This window comes from Protopterus annectens, chromosome 4.part0 (genome assembly GCF_019279795.1).
Source record: "Protopterus annectens isolate FY-2018-M chromosome 4.part0, PAN1.0, whole genome shotgun sequence".
Taxonomy (NCBI): Eukaryota; Metazoa; Chordata; order Ceratodontiformes; family Protopteridae; genus Protopterus; species Protopterus annectens.
This window is the reverse complement of record NC_056733.1, coordinates 525887540-525905303: the sequence shown is the minus strand read 5'-3', so window position 1 is coordinate 525905303 and position 17764 is coordinate 525887540. Positions and strand designations below refer to the sequence as shown.

Below are 17764 nucleotides of genomic sequence, written 5' to 3'. Positions count from 1 at the left end.
TTAACAAATTTTACAATGCCTGTAGAGTGAGACTGTGTTGTGACACTTTATCCCAAGCTAACATGGCTAGTTTGCAAAGGCAGTACGGCCTGTTTCCCCCTTGCTTGTTGATGTATCACATGATTGTGGTATTGTCTGTAACCACTTGAAGAGGTCCCAGGAGCACAGATGGTTTAGAGAGTTGAGTGCCTTGATCAGAGCAACCATCTCCTTGATATTTATGTCTCTTGCACTTGTGTAAAAGATCTCTCACCCAGCAGAGAAATTCCTGACACTTGGAAAAGACTCTGCAAAGGTAATCAAGTCATCTAAATATGAAAAAACATGGATACCCTGTAACCTGCAATGAGCTACATCTAGAGACAGAAACTTTCTGAACACTCTTGGTGCAGTGGATAGTCCAAAGGTAAGGCACAGATCTGATAATGTGATGCAGACACAGAAAACCTTAATAAATGTCTGAAGTGTGGATGAATAGGGGATGTGATGGTAATATAAGACTTAAAACATGTTTATCAGGTAACCAAAAGAGGAAGAACAGGTAACAGATTGTGAAGTGACATTCGGAATTTGGGCATTAGCACAAAGAGGTTTAGAAAAGAAAGATCCAGAAAGGGGTCTCCAAACAATTTCTTTCTTTGGCACTGGGAACATCCCACAATAAAAACCCTTCCCCACTTGGGAAGGAGGAACTGGTTTGATCACTCCTTGGGACAGCATGTGAAAACAAAAGAGTCAGATCAGGAGCATGAGAAATGACCCCTTGGAAAGGAGGATGTTCCTCCCACAACCATCTGTAACCTAGATGAATGATTTTCAGAACCCATTTGTCTGAAACATTTTGTTACCAAAGCGAAATATGGAGACTTGGGGGGGGGGGGGGCAGAAGGTCTGTAGAATACTGATTCAGACTTGTTGGATTATCTTTTGTTTTGGGAGGTTTGAGACTTCTTTTTGGAACCCCCTTGCCATTTCTTCTTAAACTTCTGTTTACCTGAATTTTGTTTTGTCAAAACTGGATGAGGAGAATGAAAATCCTTGGACAATTTGGAAAAGGAGGAGCACCACTTTGAATGATAAGATTTTTGAGGGAGGGAAGAGCTAGAGCTTACTTTTCAGTTGTACCAAATGTTGAGTTGGAAGCCTTAGTTCAAAGAGAGAGATCTGAGAATATCAGTGCACCTTTATTTTAGTCTAGTGACATTGATGCTATTTGTGGTATAGTGAAGAAGTACTGGCTGATTTTAATGACTGATGACAGGATTAAACAAGTTGTGGGTGAGCAGCCTATGTTTTCCTTTAAGAACAAAAAATCCCTGAAATTATTGTTATGTTATAAAAATGTCAATAATGAACTTCCAAACTAGGGGCCGCTCTCAGTGGATTGGGACGTTCCCATGTAGATCTTGCAATATCTGCATTTATATTAACAGTGACGCCTGCTTTATTCACCCTAGTTTATTTTTTCATTTTATGCATATTGCGATAGTAGAGATTTGATTTATTTAGCAAAATGCTTAGCTTATTCTTGTTTTTATGTTGGCAAGACTAATCGCTCTCTTAAAGAAGGTATCCATGAGCATATCTATGAAATACTAAGAGCTGATTGTAAGAATGCATTAGCTAAATATGTAAGTGAATGTGGATCAACACATTCATTTTCTTTTACAGTGTTTAAATTACTGAACAAGGATTTAAGGTTGGGTAATTTTAGAAATAAAACTGAAAAATCTGAGCTTAAATGGATTGTATTGTTATAAGCGGATAAAGGGTTTGGTTTGAATGGATATGTCCCTTTAAAACCTCTCCTTAAGTCACGAGATCTGTTTAAGTGAAACTAATTTGATGCTTTGTTACTTTGTATATAAAGGTATCTTATATGTGATGTTTTATTCGTGGTATGAAGAAGCGCCTTATAAGGCGTGAAAGCCCTTCCCTTATTAAAACTTTTTATGGTTTTTAGCTGTGTTTCAGTCCTTTGCGTTTGCCTGGATTTTGGACTCACTTTTACAGAGACTATTTATCCACGTTTTGGTGCTTTCATGTGTTTAACTTTTAAGTTTAACTAGCCTAACAGAAATAAACTCCAGGTAAGCTGTCAGCCCACGAACTCTCACAGCCCCTATCTAGTAAATAAACAAACAGTACATAACATCCTGTTAGAGTCCCTAGTAAATAAACAAACAGTACACAAAATCCTGTCAGAGTCCCTTCTAAGTAAATTTAGAATGACAGAAAAAAAAATGGCCAGTAAGTTGTCACCACAAGCACATTCAACACATACAACTCATGATGCACAAGCAGTACGTTAAAATCCCCTCAGCAAATCATAAAAGTAAATATTAGGCTGACAGAAGCAGCACATAAGTTGTCACCTCCTGGACACTCAACACACATACCTTGTAAATGCACAAGCAAGACATTTAAAATCCTGTCACATGCCAATATAAATGTCAAGTATGCTGACAGAAGAAATAGCAAGTTGTCACAGTAGTACATAAAACCATGTAGAGGAGAAGGCAACTACACACACCACAAAACCAGCCTCACATAATGCTACCACTCCACTGAATCAAACACATAAACACACAAAGACATACTCGGAGGCTCTGAGTAAAAATTTACCTAAACAGCAGAGGCCTCCAAAGCAGACACCCAAACAACTGCTACCTCAAGACACCCCACAAGCAACACATAAACCACAAAAGCAGTGTGCAAAGCAGTCACAGCCCTTAAGGCCAAATACAACATCAAACATACTTGTCATAGGTGACTCCATAGTCAGACACACTAACGTCCCACTCACCAGGCTGAACAAGGAGAGGGTCACAGTAAGCTGCCTATCGGGTGCTAGAATCCGCCACATAACACAAGCACTCAGGTCACTCCACGGCAAGTACAAATATGACACAGTCATTGTCCACGCTGGTGTGAACGACCTGAGACGTACCTCCCTGGACTACATGAAAAGAGACATAGAGGAGCTCTCTGATTGTGTGGCCCAGGCAGGTATGACCCTGACCCTGAGCAGTATCCTTCCTTCACCAAGAATGATGCCACAATATAGAGACAAGATGATCAGCTTTAACAATTGGCTTAATGTCTGGTGTCATTCAAAGGGGATCCAGTGTCTGTCTGCCTGGGATGACATGCTTGACAAGCCACGCTGCTTCACAAGGGACGGCTTGCACCTGTCACCCCTGGGATTCCAGATATTGGCTAAGGCTCTTGCCACCCCATAGTGCCTTTTTAGGCAAGGCTCAAATTCTAAACCTACCACCCTAGAAAACAAAAATGGGAAGAAACTGAGGGTAATGCTGCTCAATGCCAGAAGTCTAAATCTCAAAATGCACGCACTCGAGGCCCTTCTCAATATGGAGAACATCGATGTCTGTGCTGTAACTGAAACCTGGTTCAAGGCTCCTGAGAGCACCCCAGCACTATTAGGTTTTACCTCATATCATGCGTTCCGCCCCAAAACCCGGACCACACCACAAAAGGAGGGTGTATCCATATTCATAAAGGATACCCACACCTCCAGGTTGGTGGCAACGCGAAGCTCGGAAACCATCCAGGTGCAACTAACCATAGGCAAAACTGCTCTACAAATTGTAGCATGCTACAGGCCACCCTCTCAAACTCAGGAACCCCACACAGCCTTCCTGAAGACACTGGAGGGTATAAATGTATCTCCAAACACCATCATATTGGGTGACTTCAACTACCGAATATAGACTGGGAACATTACTCAAGCCCTAACTTTCTAGCCCAACGGTTCCTGGAGTTCATAAATTCAAATGCCATGGAACAGCTAGTCACTGTTCCCACGAGAGGAGAAAATATACTAGATCTCATTGTCACAAACATGGGGACAAAATGCTCCACACCGAAGTATATCCCTCATTGGTGAGATCTGATCATAAACTAATCTCACTGGAAATCCACATCCGCCCCCACACCAAACAAGAAAGACCATAGTGAAGAACTTCTCTAAAGCAAACTTCACACTACCCAAGACTGGTGTGGTATCCTTCAAGGCCCCTGAGCCAGTGGAAACCACAACCCAAGCTGCAGAAGCCCTTACAAATGCCTTCTATGAACACCTCCAGGACTGCATGGATCAGGCAATCCCAAATAAAACCAAGACTCTTTCCACAAAGGGCAAGCGTCCAGTCTGGTGGACCCCAGCCATTAACAAACTTTACAATAAGAGGAGAAAGCTATTACATGATAGAACAAAATCCATAAAAGGGAAGTCACCCCTGATCATTATTAGTAAAAAAATACGAGCACTCATAAAATCAACTAAGGCCAATTTTGAGAGAAAAATTGCCATGGATTCAAAGGACAATCATAAGGCCTTTTTCAGCTATGTTAGGAACCTGGGTGGAAACTCCCAGATATGCTCAGAATTAGTCCAAAATGATACAAAAATCACTGAACCCACAGACATTGCCAACATACTGGCAGACAGGTTCAGTGCAAACTTCACCCCCCTCTCCCCTAAAGGAGAGATAACTATCCCAGCCGAGTGTAGCCTCCTGGACATCTCAAATGCGCAGGTGAAAGCTGCTCTCTCTAAAGCTAAAAACACAGCATCAATGGGACGGATGGTGTCCCCGGCTGTGTGCTACATGAGCTAAATGAGGAATTAAACCCGCACATAAGGCAGCTGTTTAATCTCAGCCTTACCACAGGATACGTGCCCAAGGAGTGGCGTTGCGCAACTGTGGTCCCACTCCACAAAGGCGGCCTCTAGGGACCCTGGTAATTACCGCCCCATAAGCTTAACAAGTCTAGTCTGCAAAGCTATGGAGAGGATCATAATGGAGCTCATAAACAAAGATATAGGGGACTTGCAGACATTGGACCCGACCCAGTTTGGCTTTGTCAAGGGAAGATCATGCCTTTTGAACTTGGTCGACTTCTTCGAAACAAGTCACCAAGGCCATTGATGAGGGAAAGGCAGTCCATACAGCCTACCTTGACCTTGCAAAGGCTTCGACACAATACCCCACTCGGGTATTGTAGAAAAACTTACCAGCTTAAATGTAAACCCATATGTCACAAGATGGGTTGCAAACTGGCTTAAGGACAGAACCCACAGGGTTAGAGTTGCTGGCGCTATGTCAGACTCCAAGCCGGTCACAAGTGGTGTCCCACAGGGCTCGGTCCTTGGCCCCCTATTGTTTGGCATCTACTTCTCAGAAGTACAGGCCAACATGGGAGGACTTTGGCTGACAAAGTTTGCAGGCGACTGCAAACTGGGCGCCATAGTGGAAAGTGCATCGGACACGGATATCCTTCAGAAGGGACTCACGGAAACAGATAGCTGGTGCCAGAGCCATGGCCTGAAGTTAAACGCCAAAAATGTATAGTCATACCCTTCGGGAAAAACAAGGTAACCCCAAGCTACCATATAGGTGGCAATCCACTAAGCACAGAAGAGGTTATCAGGGACCTGGGGACCCAGGTTGACAGTGGCCTTTCTTTTGACACTCACGTTGCTAAAGTGGTTAGAAAGACCTTCTACATTTCCCACCTGATCATGAAGGGATTCACATCCAGATCTAGTGAGGTCAATGTTCCCCTGTACTCTTCACTTATCAGACCAATGATCGAGTACAATGCCCCATTCGGGATGTATCTCACCCGACATCTGCAGCAATTGGAGAGACCCCAAAAGTTCCTCACCAAAAGGATAAAGGGACTCCAAAATCTGTCATATGCTGCCAGATTGAAGAAACTCCAGCTCTATTCAGTCGCATACCGTCTGCTCAGAGGTGACATGTGCCTGACATACAAGGCCATGTCCAACCCGGAATTAATGGACATGCTCCACCTCAAAAATCCAAATCCACCAAAACCACTAGAGCAAGCGACTTAAACCTTAGCACGGATATAAATAGGACGTGCTGGAGGGATAGATTTATCACTCAGAGACTCCCTATGCTGTGGAATAAAATCCCGGTCCATGTGAGGCAGAGCACCTCGCTGACTCTGTTCAAGAGAAATCTAGACCTGTGGATGGGAGATCGTAGGTTTACCCCGGGAATCATCTCTGTGTCACTGCTGGACAGAGGCACAACAAACTAATGGGCACAGTATTTTTTCATATAAGGGGTGGCGTAAGCCACAAAAATTTGGGCTAGGCTTATAAATGCCTTAGGGCAGATAGCCTAGTATAAACCTATGAACCTATGTCCAAACCCATCAGAAGTGCAAGTAGTCTGACAACATTAATACAGCACGCACACAAGCAATGCATCTCTCATGCCTGAGTCCCTTATAAGAAAATTTAGACAGACACAGAAAAATGGCAGGTAAGTTCTCACAGTGTGAGCACAAGCAGTACATATTCAAACAATGCACATGCCATAACGTAAAATCCTGTCAATATTTTAAATGAACTTAGAGCTAGTCTGACAGAAAAAAAAAATGGCAAGATAAGTTGTCAAAGTGTTAACAAAACTATTACATTTACTGAAACAGTCACTACTCAAGTAAAAACACTGCCTCGCACCAAACACAATATAAAGGTTTGCATAAGCAGTACATTTTATAACAAATAAACCCCTAACATATGCGAGGCTAAATATAGTGGTCGTAGGCAGAAACAAACAGTAGCACAGAATACCAAGTTTCTTAAAGGACCAGAACTGCTGTAAAAAGTAAACATATGAAGCACGTTTAGTAATTATACATATATATATATATATATATATATATATATATATATATATATACACACACACACACACACACATACACACATATATATATATATATATATATATATACACACACACACACACACACACGCACACACATAAATAAAATTAAATAAATACTCTAAAACTATTAAAATAAATAAATACACTTTGTGTGAGAGAAAGGGTTTCCCAATGAGGATTTACTTACCAGAAAGAAAAAACAAAGTGCAGTCTGCTGCTCTTGTGGAGCCTCTAGGCTGCTGCTTCATGAGACATCAAGAAAGTACTGAAGATTTTCCACTCTGACTGCTTATTTTTCCTGTTCAGATCTGGCCAATCAGCAGTCACAGTGGATCAGAGGGAGGGATCCAGAGCTTTTAGAAGCTGGGTGGTTGTTTGTGTCTTCAGCAAGACACAACCTAGAGGCTACTGCAGCAGTGGGAATGATGAACATCAAGAGTTCAAGGAAATAATCAGGGCTCTAGCACCTCAGGAAGAAGGGGAAATAATTGGAGTTGAAGAAGAATGGCAGCACCTCAAAACAGCATGTGTGAAGACTATAGAACAGACATGCAGCTGAGCTAGGTATAGATATAAGGAAATCTGGTGGTGGCATGCAGAAATCTGGCAAGTTATCAAAAAAAAAAGAAGAACAAGACATCAGAGACAGGCATGCTACCAGCTTCTGGAAAGTGACTTAATAGATGGCACAAAGAACTCTTATTTATTTATTTGACATTTGTTGACCAGGATAGTCCGACTGGGCAAAAGTCCTTTTTCAGTGGAGGCCCGGGGAGAAAAGCTCCACATTACATCAATACAAAAAAAAATCAACATGAAAAAGTAATGTACAGTAAACTCAAGCAACCAGAAAAAAAAAAAATCGAAGAAATACAGTACAATTTTCATGTGTTGCACTTTGTTTTCCTCCGCAGAAACATACCTTATGTTTTAAAGTTTTAGAGTTTTAAAAAGGAAGACAGGACTAAATTCCAAGTCAAACCAAACAAATAGTATAGGGTATAGTATTAGTCACACCTACTTTTAATGGTAACTCTCAAGCAACCAGAAAATACAGTTATCCGGCATCTGCCAATCCCATGGGTGCCGGTAAACTGAGAGTTTACTGTACATTAAGAAAGCTCACATTACAACAATACAAGAAAAAATTAACATGATAACATAATGTAAATTAGAAAAGAGACTGAGAGTGAGGAAAACAGGTAACAGTCAGGAAAATAGTAGAACTTTACCAGACTGCAAGGGCAAAGACAAAAATATAAAGATAATCAGATACCCTTCATAAGGGATGCCAGCCAGCAACAGTCTGTTCACCAGTCCATACTTCCAGTAGCTTCCAAATGAAGAAAAACCCACAGAAGCTGTACTGCCCAGACAAAGCCTACAATGAAAGCAGAAGAGAAGCCTATTCTAGAGGTAAGAAAAGCATTAAGGAAAATGAAGTCAGGGAAAGCAGCAGGCAGAGATGAGGCCACAGCAGATAATGATGAAGATGTTGGGTGAATTAGGGGAGAAATTACTCTAGGAATACTCGTGGCAGTATGAAAAGAAAGGTGCATCCCAGATGACTGGAGAATAAGTATACTAATGCCAGTGTACAAGAGCAAAGGGGACATTCACAACTGTACACTGGCACTAGTATTCTTATTCTCCAGTGCATGAAAGTTCTGGAGAGGGACTGATAAAATGAATACACAGAGTAGTAGAATGTAAGATGGGAGTCAAGCAGTTCAGATTCAGATAAGTATGCAGCACAACCCACCTGATGTTTGCAGTGAAACAGACAGTTAAGAAGAAGCTAGAGATCAGGAAAAAGTCCATCTATGTATTCCTAAACGTGGAGAAAGCATATGACAAGACCCCAAGAAAGATGATTTGGGCAGTCATTTGATGGCTCAAATTCCCAGAAATATTGGTAGATCTAGTGTAGGCTATGTACAATGCCCCAATGACACAAATATGAACAGTGTTCACACTTATACAGAAGTTCCCAGAGTGAGAATGCATCAAGGTTCAGCTCTGAGAGTACTGCTTATCATATTGGGGATGGACTACATTAGCAAACAGGTCAAAAGAGACATATCAACAAAGTTGCTGTATGCAGATGATGTGGCATTACACACAGACTCTGAACAAGAACTTCAGCAAATGAGACGAGAATGGAATGCAACACTGAAGCTACAAGGGATGACTATGAGTAGAGAAAAGACAGCTGCAATTGCAGCAAATGGGGGAAATCAGAAGAAGATGGGAATTGACACAGAAGGGAAAACAGTGGAACGGGTTAATAGCTTCAAGTATCTGGGAGGGATGAGATGAAGGAGAAGGAAAGTCTGAATGAGGATGTCAAAAGCAGAATCAGAGAGGCTGTAGCCAACTAGCATAAAGTGTCAGGGATAGTATGGGACAGAAGAATGCCAAAGAAGCTGAAAAGTAAGATGTAAAAAACAGTGGTGCAACCAACACTTCTATATGGTACAGAAACCTGAGCAGTGAAGGCACAGTAGTTAAGGAAATTAGAGGTGATGGAGATGAAGTGCCTGAGATGGATGGGAGGGACAGATGAAGAAAGGACGACATTACAGCAGCCGAAGTAGCTCCAACTGCAGAGTAGGTCAAAGAGATCAGATTACAGTGATTTGGGCACATGTGCAGAAGACAATCTGGTAAAGATAATTTGGGATAGACAGGAAAAAGGCAAGAGTAAACAACAGCATCCAGCAAAGAATGAATGGGTTGTGTGAAAGACCTACAACAGTAAGGCATTACTGTCGAATGAGGTATGAAGTGACAGTGAACTGAAGGTCACTCATCTTTCTTTTCCCAGCAGCTACTGTCTCTCCCTGTTGACACCCACATACAACACCTCTAATCTGCCTATAACTACTGGACTGCATTTTCTACACTTATTTTCATCAGATCTGAGATTTACATTTTTATCCTATAAAATGTTGTAACTGTGTGTTTAAAAATTGACTCTAAAAAGATTATAGAACGTATGTCCACTGTCACTGCAGCTACTCTGTATATAATGGTATCTCTTCATACTCGTTAAATTGTTTCTCTCAGCATACGTTATATACTCTGTCTGTTATGCATGTTTGTTACTGTCATTGTTACTGGCACTTTTCTCCCCAGGCCTCCATTGAAAACGGGCTCTTCTTGGCCCGGTGGACTTCCCCGGTCATCAAACTGAAATAAATAAATAAGTAGATGGCAACAGCTGATGTGAAACTCTGACTCCATGTAGAAAATGTGAAAAAGTGGGTTGATGGTGATGTTGATAATGTATTTTGGGCTTGCCTTTTCTGTATTTGTAAAAAAATATGTGCACTTCCATCCTGTTATCTGCTTGTGCATTATGTATCTTTGTCTATGAATTCTAACCTTATTCATATAATTAGGCCATGGCTGAAAAAATGTTCCTTGAAGTCCAGAGTTACCTACCTGTATAAATAAATAAAAAAAAAAATAAGAGTGGGTTTGGCATAATGGTTAAGGTATTCACCTCACTAATACAAGATAAATTATGGGGTCTATGTCAACTGGTCAAAGAACCAAATTGTCAAACCTATATGGTTGGCAACATTGTTCATCAAACTGTTCTGAATGAGATTGCGGTACAGTAGGTATCAGGGAATTTGCCCTTTTCCCCACTCCAGTGCAATCACAGTGTTGGTATAAATAAACAGCAGGGGGTGGGGGAGGGGAAAATACTGTTTGTTTTGTTGGTGGGTGCTGTGTGGACTTATCTTTGTTTTTTGATTAAGTACATTGTCGACCATATGGGTGCTGACATTGTGGTTTTTCAATAAACTGACACAGATACTTGATTCTGACCTCAGGCTTTTGGCATGGCTTAAATCGGTCCTTCAGGGCAGTTAGCTTATAATTCACCTACAAAAACTATAACTTACGATGATAAAATAAATGCAAGCAGGCTGTGCACTGCTACATTGCCACTGTGCTTTGGGTATCTGGATTACTGAGCGCCAGTGCTGAGTAGCTAGATTGCAAAGCGTCCTCTCCAAAATGAGTACAACTCAGTTGTGCCTATCTGTTGCGTCTTGGGGTAGGCCATACTATGATTTGTTGTGACAGCAGTACAAGTGGTAAGACAAAAGTTTTGAAGTGAGCCTTATGGATGCAACTTCTGAGTTATGCAGTGCTTTAATGGCCAAGTTAAACACCTAGCCTTGCAGTGTTACTATGCCACTGCTGAGGCATCTTGTGCTGTACTACAGCAGCACTGCAGCTGCAGTGTACTTGCAGCATTTCTACAAAATTCACTGCAGGATTCCCTGGGGAATCAAGCACTGCTATCTTCCACACCATGTTTTTGTAATTGTATACCCACTCCTATATGTAGACATCCTATAAAACTTTCAACTGTCCAGGTTTTTGCAGAATGCCCAGACTTGTGCCTCATATATTTGGTCTGTTTCTCGAAAAAATTCTGATTTCCTGGCAAATCACTGAGGATTGAAGTCACTAAATAATGCCATACATCTGAGTTTCAGACTTCATACCCTTCAAAAAAGTAAGCTAACACAAATCCTGTTATCCTACCAACTTTTTAAGTTTATAACAGCAATATCTAAAATATGCCCCTATTTTTGGGTCTTCCTCCCTCCGTTATTTTAGGCTTTGTCCCGATTTCTTATGCTAAGAAGTTGAGAGAGGTGACATCCTATCTGATCATATTTGCATGTGTCTATGTGTAGCTTTCTTGCATATCATATGACAGTATGCACTGGATGTTAAGTTATGATCCTGTAATCAGAAATGCTATAATTTTCATGATGACCTTGCAAATAATTTGAAAGTTAAAAAAGTAATAACTGTAGGCAAAAGCAGCATGTTTTTGTTGTGTTTTGCTCCAGAACTGGCAACCAGAGCTCATACTGCATTACAGGGAAATCCTTTTGAGTAGTAGCAGGGACAGGAAAATAAGCAACTTTGTCAGCACCATTTTCACATTTACTTTTCATCAGCCTTTACTGTCAATTGCATATGCACTCAAAAACACAATGCCTTCTCTAAATGTCACCTTTTATCCAGCATTAGTCCCCTAACCTCCATACATCTGCTACCATTCACCTTCTTAGTCCTCACAAGGGAAGAAAGACAGGCCAGAATCAATTGAGTCACCAAACTAATAATCCCGAGTGATAAAAATTTGTTTCAGAACTCAGGTTACTGTCTGATGCAAGGTGAATCAAGTATACTACACTAACTTCAAACAGTTCACCATGAAACAGAAAATTATGCATAGTTCCCACAGGAAGAAAATCTCAGGTTTCACTCATTTCAAACTATGACAGAAATTAGATGATGTGCTTTTACTGTCTTAATCTAACAACAATATGTGCTTTATAAGATAATATTCATGATCCTTTGGGGAATTCTTACAGTCAACTGCTTTAGTTTTGTATTAAAATGAAGACTATACATAAACTGGTCCATCTAAAAAAATGACAGGAATTCCATTTCTTTCTACCTTAGACACTGTACTATTGTGAATGCTTACATTTTTAAAAGTGAAAAAAAAGACAAAAAAAAATACACCAAAGCTTCTTGTGTGATTTGATAGCACTTAAAAGAACAAACTATTAAGTTTACCATCTCCTGCTGCCATCAAGGAAATACAAAGTAAGTGTTTCATAGTATACTGACAGTGTACAATATTGCATATACATTCATACCTCTCAACTGTACAGAGTTTCGCCTCATATTTCTTACATGTTCCTCATAAAATGTGTGGTTTTCTGGCAAATCAAGAAGGACTAAATAATAATGACAGATATTTTGAGTTTCAGATTTCACATCCTTCAGAAATTGCATGACAACTGAAAACCTTTAATTCTAGCAACTTCAAAGTTTACAAGAGCAGTATTTAAAATATTTGTCCCTATTTTTGGGTCTTTGTCCCATTATTTTTGGCTGTGTCCAGATTTCTTGTTCTGAAAGGTTGAGCAGTATGAGATACAGATAACACACACACACACACACACACACACACACACACACACACACACACACACACACACACACACACACACTTTATTTTTGCAAAAGAAAAAAAAAACATTTTTAAAGGGAGCCGAGGCTGCACTGTAATGTTCTATTTGTAGAGACTGTTGAGAATACCTTAATTTCATTTGCCAGACAATGCTATTCAACTGTTTTTTTTTTCAATGCCACACCTACATAGCAGACTTGGAACATGTTCATCCATCCCTGCACACTGACTCAGTACTAAAACCTGTTCCATCTCCTCTGAGGAGCTCTCCAAATGCCTAGGCTACTAACTGTTTCAATTTATTTGTTTCACAAAGAGTGAGGTAAACACTACCGCCATAGACAATCAACAGTTAAAAAGTGATAGTTTCTAACGTGACATGTTGCTCCTCCCAAGGGTCGTTTAAAGTTCTGCTTCCCACCGGCTAAAACTAGAATAAACTGCATTAGGCTGGGGGAGTGGCAGAGTAACCCAGCTGCTGCTGCTGTGTTATACTTACTAGGAAACTTGTTCTGAAATCAAATCGCATAATATCACTGTCAGCTTTTATGACAGATGTTTCCCATGTTATATTGCTTAAGAGAATTAAATGAAAACATTTCTAGAAAAAATAAAACTGTCAGTGTTACAGAACTCAAATTAACAAGTGTTTTGAGGAAAAACAAAAAAAGGTGCAAACACTTTAGAATAAAAAAACTTACAACTGTCCTTTATCTGCATTTAGATTTACTGTTTAAATGAAATACTTATAAACAGCATTTCAGTCCTACAAGGAAAACAACTGAGTGCAGTTTTCAGCAAGCCTGAACCAACTATAATCAACAGATATCTTGCACTTTGCATGCAAATGCATCTGTAACAGCAGTAACATTACAAAAAAAAAAAAAAATTGTCCTGAATTCATGCTCCATCAGGATTACAGAACTTACCTAGATTTTACAGCTAAAGCTGGCAGCACAATCAGTTCAGTACATAGAGCATAAGAGAAAACAGGATGGTGCAACCTAGACAAGTTGCTGAGTTTTTAAAGTGTCTGCCCTTGTTTTTATTTGGTCACCTGACTCATGTCAGGCAACAGTCCAATCTGGCTGAGTCAGCGGACGTGTCTCTGTGAAGAGCAAAAATATTCAATTTACTAAAACGCCTCATTCAGTTTTTTTCTGTTGTTTCTAAGGCAAACCTCCATTCAGCTTTCTATGTGGGACTCTGATAGTAAAAGTGCCAACGCACATGATTAAAAATATTTTAATATGTAGTTTTAGTTTTATAATCAGTAACTGCACACCTAAATATATTAACTATAACATGTTAGCTATATTAACTCCATGATGACCCCGGTATGCTGCTTTGCTGCCTTTCAGGCATATATGTTACATGTTTGAATATATTTACAAGTTAGCCCCACAGCTCCAATATCCAGGGTTCAAGCCGAGCAAACAGTCACTGTCTGCATAATCTGCATATTATCCTAATGTTTGTATGTGTTTTCTTCAGGCACTCAGGCTTCTTCCCACCACATTCTGGATGACTCATTACATTAAATTGTCAATTTAATACAAACATAAATAATATGTGTGTGTGTGTGTGTGTGTGTGTGTGTGTGTGTGTGTGTGTGTGTGTGTGTGTGTGTATATATATATATATATATATATATATATATATATATATATATATATATATATATATATATATATATATATATATATATATATACATATGTGTCTGTGTGTGTACATACACACATCATATATACATATACATCTAATATACACAAACATAAAAAAGAAGCCCATCAATCCAAGAAAATATAGTTTTATTCAGTTTAAAGTCCAGTGAAGGCACCATTTCACAATGAAAAGCCAGTTAATTTTTTATGGTGATTACACCACTGAGCCCATACATCCATTGTTGGTTTGCGCATACAGGCTTTGTTTTACATAAGTGTGTGTGTGCGTGTGTGTGTGTGTGTGTGTATACTTACATAAATATGTACGCGTGGACACAGACAAGTGCGCGCGCACACACACACACACACACACACACACACACACACACACACACACACACACACACACACACACACTTTACATAACATGCATATATATGGGTAATACTCATGTCTTTGTTGCTGAAAAAAGTCTACAGACTAGTCTATCAACCCAGATTAAAAATGAACACTGTGCTGCTTCTCATAAAAAACACCCTAGAAATAGCACAGGGTACCTGACATGGTCAGTTCCTACAGTGCTTTAAAATACATTGGCACCTATTTCAGGTTGTATTTACAAAGCAAAATTTGAAAAAAAAAGATGAGGCAACACATATCAACTTCATGCACATTTTTTTTTCATTTAGATCTTTCTCGTTTTTCTTTTTTTTAATATCTTTATGTTATTGCTTACATTTCTGTATTTTTTGTTTGTGAAATGTTTTGTATTTCACCTGGGCTGAACCTGAAATTGGTTAATATTGATCAGTACACCAGTCCAATAAACAAAAATAAATAAATAAAATGAATCATTACATTTTAAAGTATGGCATGTGTACAAATACATTAACAGAAAAAACATACCACAGTAAAATGTGCAATTTTCTTGCAACATACGTTTCCTTTTTATTATGAACATTTTTCGATCTTTTTGCAGCTCTATGCCTGCAGACAATCAATCCTTTGCCATAAACACAACCATTCATTCCATATCACCAGGGCAAGACCCAGTCATGGCGTGGCCATCATCTAAGCAGTCATAACTGATTTCCTCTTCAGCTGACCCTAATCCCTGCCCCAGTTGCTGGCACGTGTGCTTGCATCACAAAGGCCATCATGTCTTCTTCTGTGTGCAGGCTTACTCACATACACAATCCATGAAAGGCATCATGAAAAACCTGTATGGCAGGGTTATTGCTTGCTGTGCACGTCATCAGCAATTGTCAGCAGTGAAGTGGACTTTCAGCCCCTCCATCACCACAGGATGGGCAAGCTGGCATCAGTCACTCGCTCACTCCTATCCTCCTCTGTCATTTCCTCCAAAACATGAACTGCTAAATGATTAGCTGGGTGACAGTCATATGTTTATTCCACCTGTGCTACACAGCCAACTAGATTTCTTTGATAAATGTACCAAATAAGCTATATGACAGTAAGCCAGAATGAAAAAAAACTAACTACCAAAGGTAAGAATATAAGTGTGAAAGAACTGCCAGTACATTCTGTTCTGAACATTGTTAAGAAAGCTGCCACTGACATCCAAATGAACAAATTGGCAGCATAGTGGTGCAGTTGTTAACACTGTCACCTCACAGCAAGAGGTTCTCCAGTTCGATTCTCAACTGCAGTGCCTTCTGCAATGAGTTTGCATGTCCTCCCTGCATTTGCGGGGGTTTCCCCCATGTACTCCGGTTTCCACCCACATTCCAAAGGCAAGCATCTGGAGCGTTTCTCCCCTGGCCTTCATTAAAAATAGGCTCTGTCCTAGTCAGACTTTCCCCATCAACAAGTGTTAAATAAATAAATAAATGTTAATGGTAGAAAGCTTAGCCAGAACGTTTTCTAGGTAGCTGCCGAATATTTCACCAATGACCATTAGGAGTTGCCCCACATTCACCTCTTTCCTTTATTTTCCCCCAGCTATCTCACCCTCTGCATGAAATCCTTAAAAAAGGAATATGTAGTGATGTCACCAGACAAGCAGTTTCTACATATCGGCTACCAATTCCATGACTCCTGATTTCACTTGTAAATATCAACTCTCCTACTGATTGCACCTTTTCTACTTCTCTTTGTTCAGCCTCACCCTCCCTTTTAGCCTACCTCTACATTTCCATTATATACATATATATATCTCTCTCTCTCCACCTAACTTCCACTCCTTTCTTATATTTAACCCTGGCTTTTCTCCTATACTGGTCCACTTCTTGCCTCTTCACTCTCATCACCTCTCAGTATTGCTTTTAATACCTACATCCCACTCTCCATGTTCTCCTTTTCTCCCCCCGCACACACTTTCCTGCTGTACCCACTATACTTCCTTCACAAATACTCTTGCTCTGCCTGTTTTTTTCCCATACGATCTACTATATATTATATTAAATAAGCTGAGGTTCTTCTGCACTGTTTCTGGTACACAAAGACTTCTTCCTGCAGTCACCTGTACCATATATATAATGACCCAGTACAAATGAATGATGTTCAATTACACTGAAACCAAGGCAAAAAAACATAATCCTTATCATGAAGAACATAACATTACAAAAAGATAAAATTCAAGCACAGAGGGTTGGTCGGTACCCCTTCTTCACACCACTATGTGAATGGCTATACCTCCCCACCCTTATCATTTATATATGCTAATTACAAGACTGTTCAACTATGAAGAAAGGAGAAATGATGGTGCTATGTAAAACTGACTGCTCCCCCCAACTCCTCCACAATTGTTCATTCTCCACAACTAAAATAGCAATCAGCCACCAAGCTGCATTAACCGAGCACAATCCCTAAAGAACTGAAAAAAATTCTCGATTGCATTATAGTCAAATGAGTGTTACAAAAACAATTAATGTCCCGGTACAACTGAAGACTGCATACACTGAACATGTCAAAGGACCCTTACAATTAAACAGTTCCTTTGATAAATGGCACAATCAAAAAGGAATCAAGAGAAGACACAATAATTTGTACTAGAAGCTACTATGTCCCTATTTATAACTGTTACCTGTTAATCTGCTGTGCATTCAGTATTGCAACTCTTCCACTACTGGGCATGCTCTATGTGGTTCTTCCTTGCCTGTCTTTATCAAGTAGAAAGTACAGTTGTGTACACTTACCATAAATGTAGATGTTCAAGTGTATTCACTGTTGCAGTCATCACATTTGGGTTATCCCTGCCAGGGTAGCCCTCGGCCGGCCCGAATACCAGAGATGTAGTATTTCTGCATCGGTTGCTGTCACTTGAGGACTGATGTCAGGTCATCAGTAGTATAAAGTAAGGCAGCAGACACCATTACATCA

The 17764-nt window shown here is 40.0% G+C and overlaps 1 protein-coding gene across 5 annotated transcripts in view; it reads right to left on the bottom strand.

Moving 5' to 3' along the window:
* The window catches only part of TCN2 (transcobalamin 2), a 2080282-nt gene that overhangs the window by 1127064 nt on the left and 935454 nt on the right, over positions 1-17764 (bottom strand). The window contains exon 1 of one of the 5 annotated variants that reach the window (XM_044068451.1): positions 13686-13816. The exons of the other annotated variants lie outside the window; for them this stretch is intronic. The gene's annotated coding sequence lies outside the window, so the exon portion shown is untranslated. Of the gene's footprint in view, positions 1-13685; positions 13817-17764 lie in introns of those variants that run through there. 5 annotated transcript variants of the gene reach the window in all.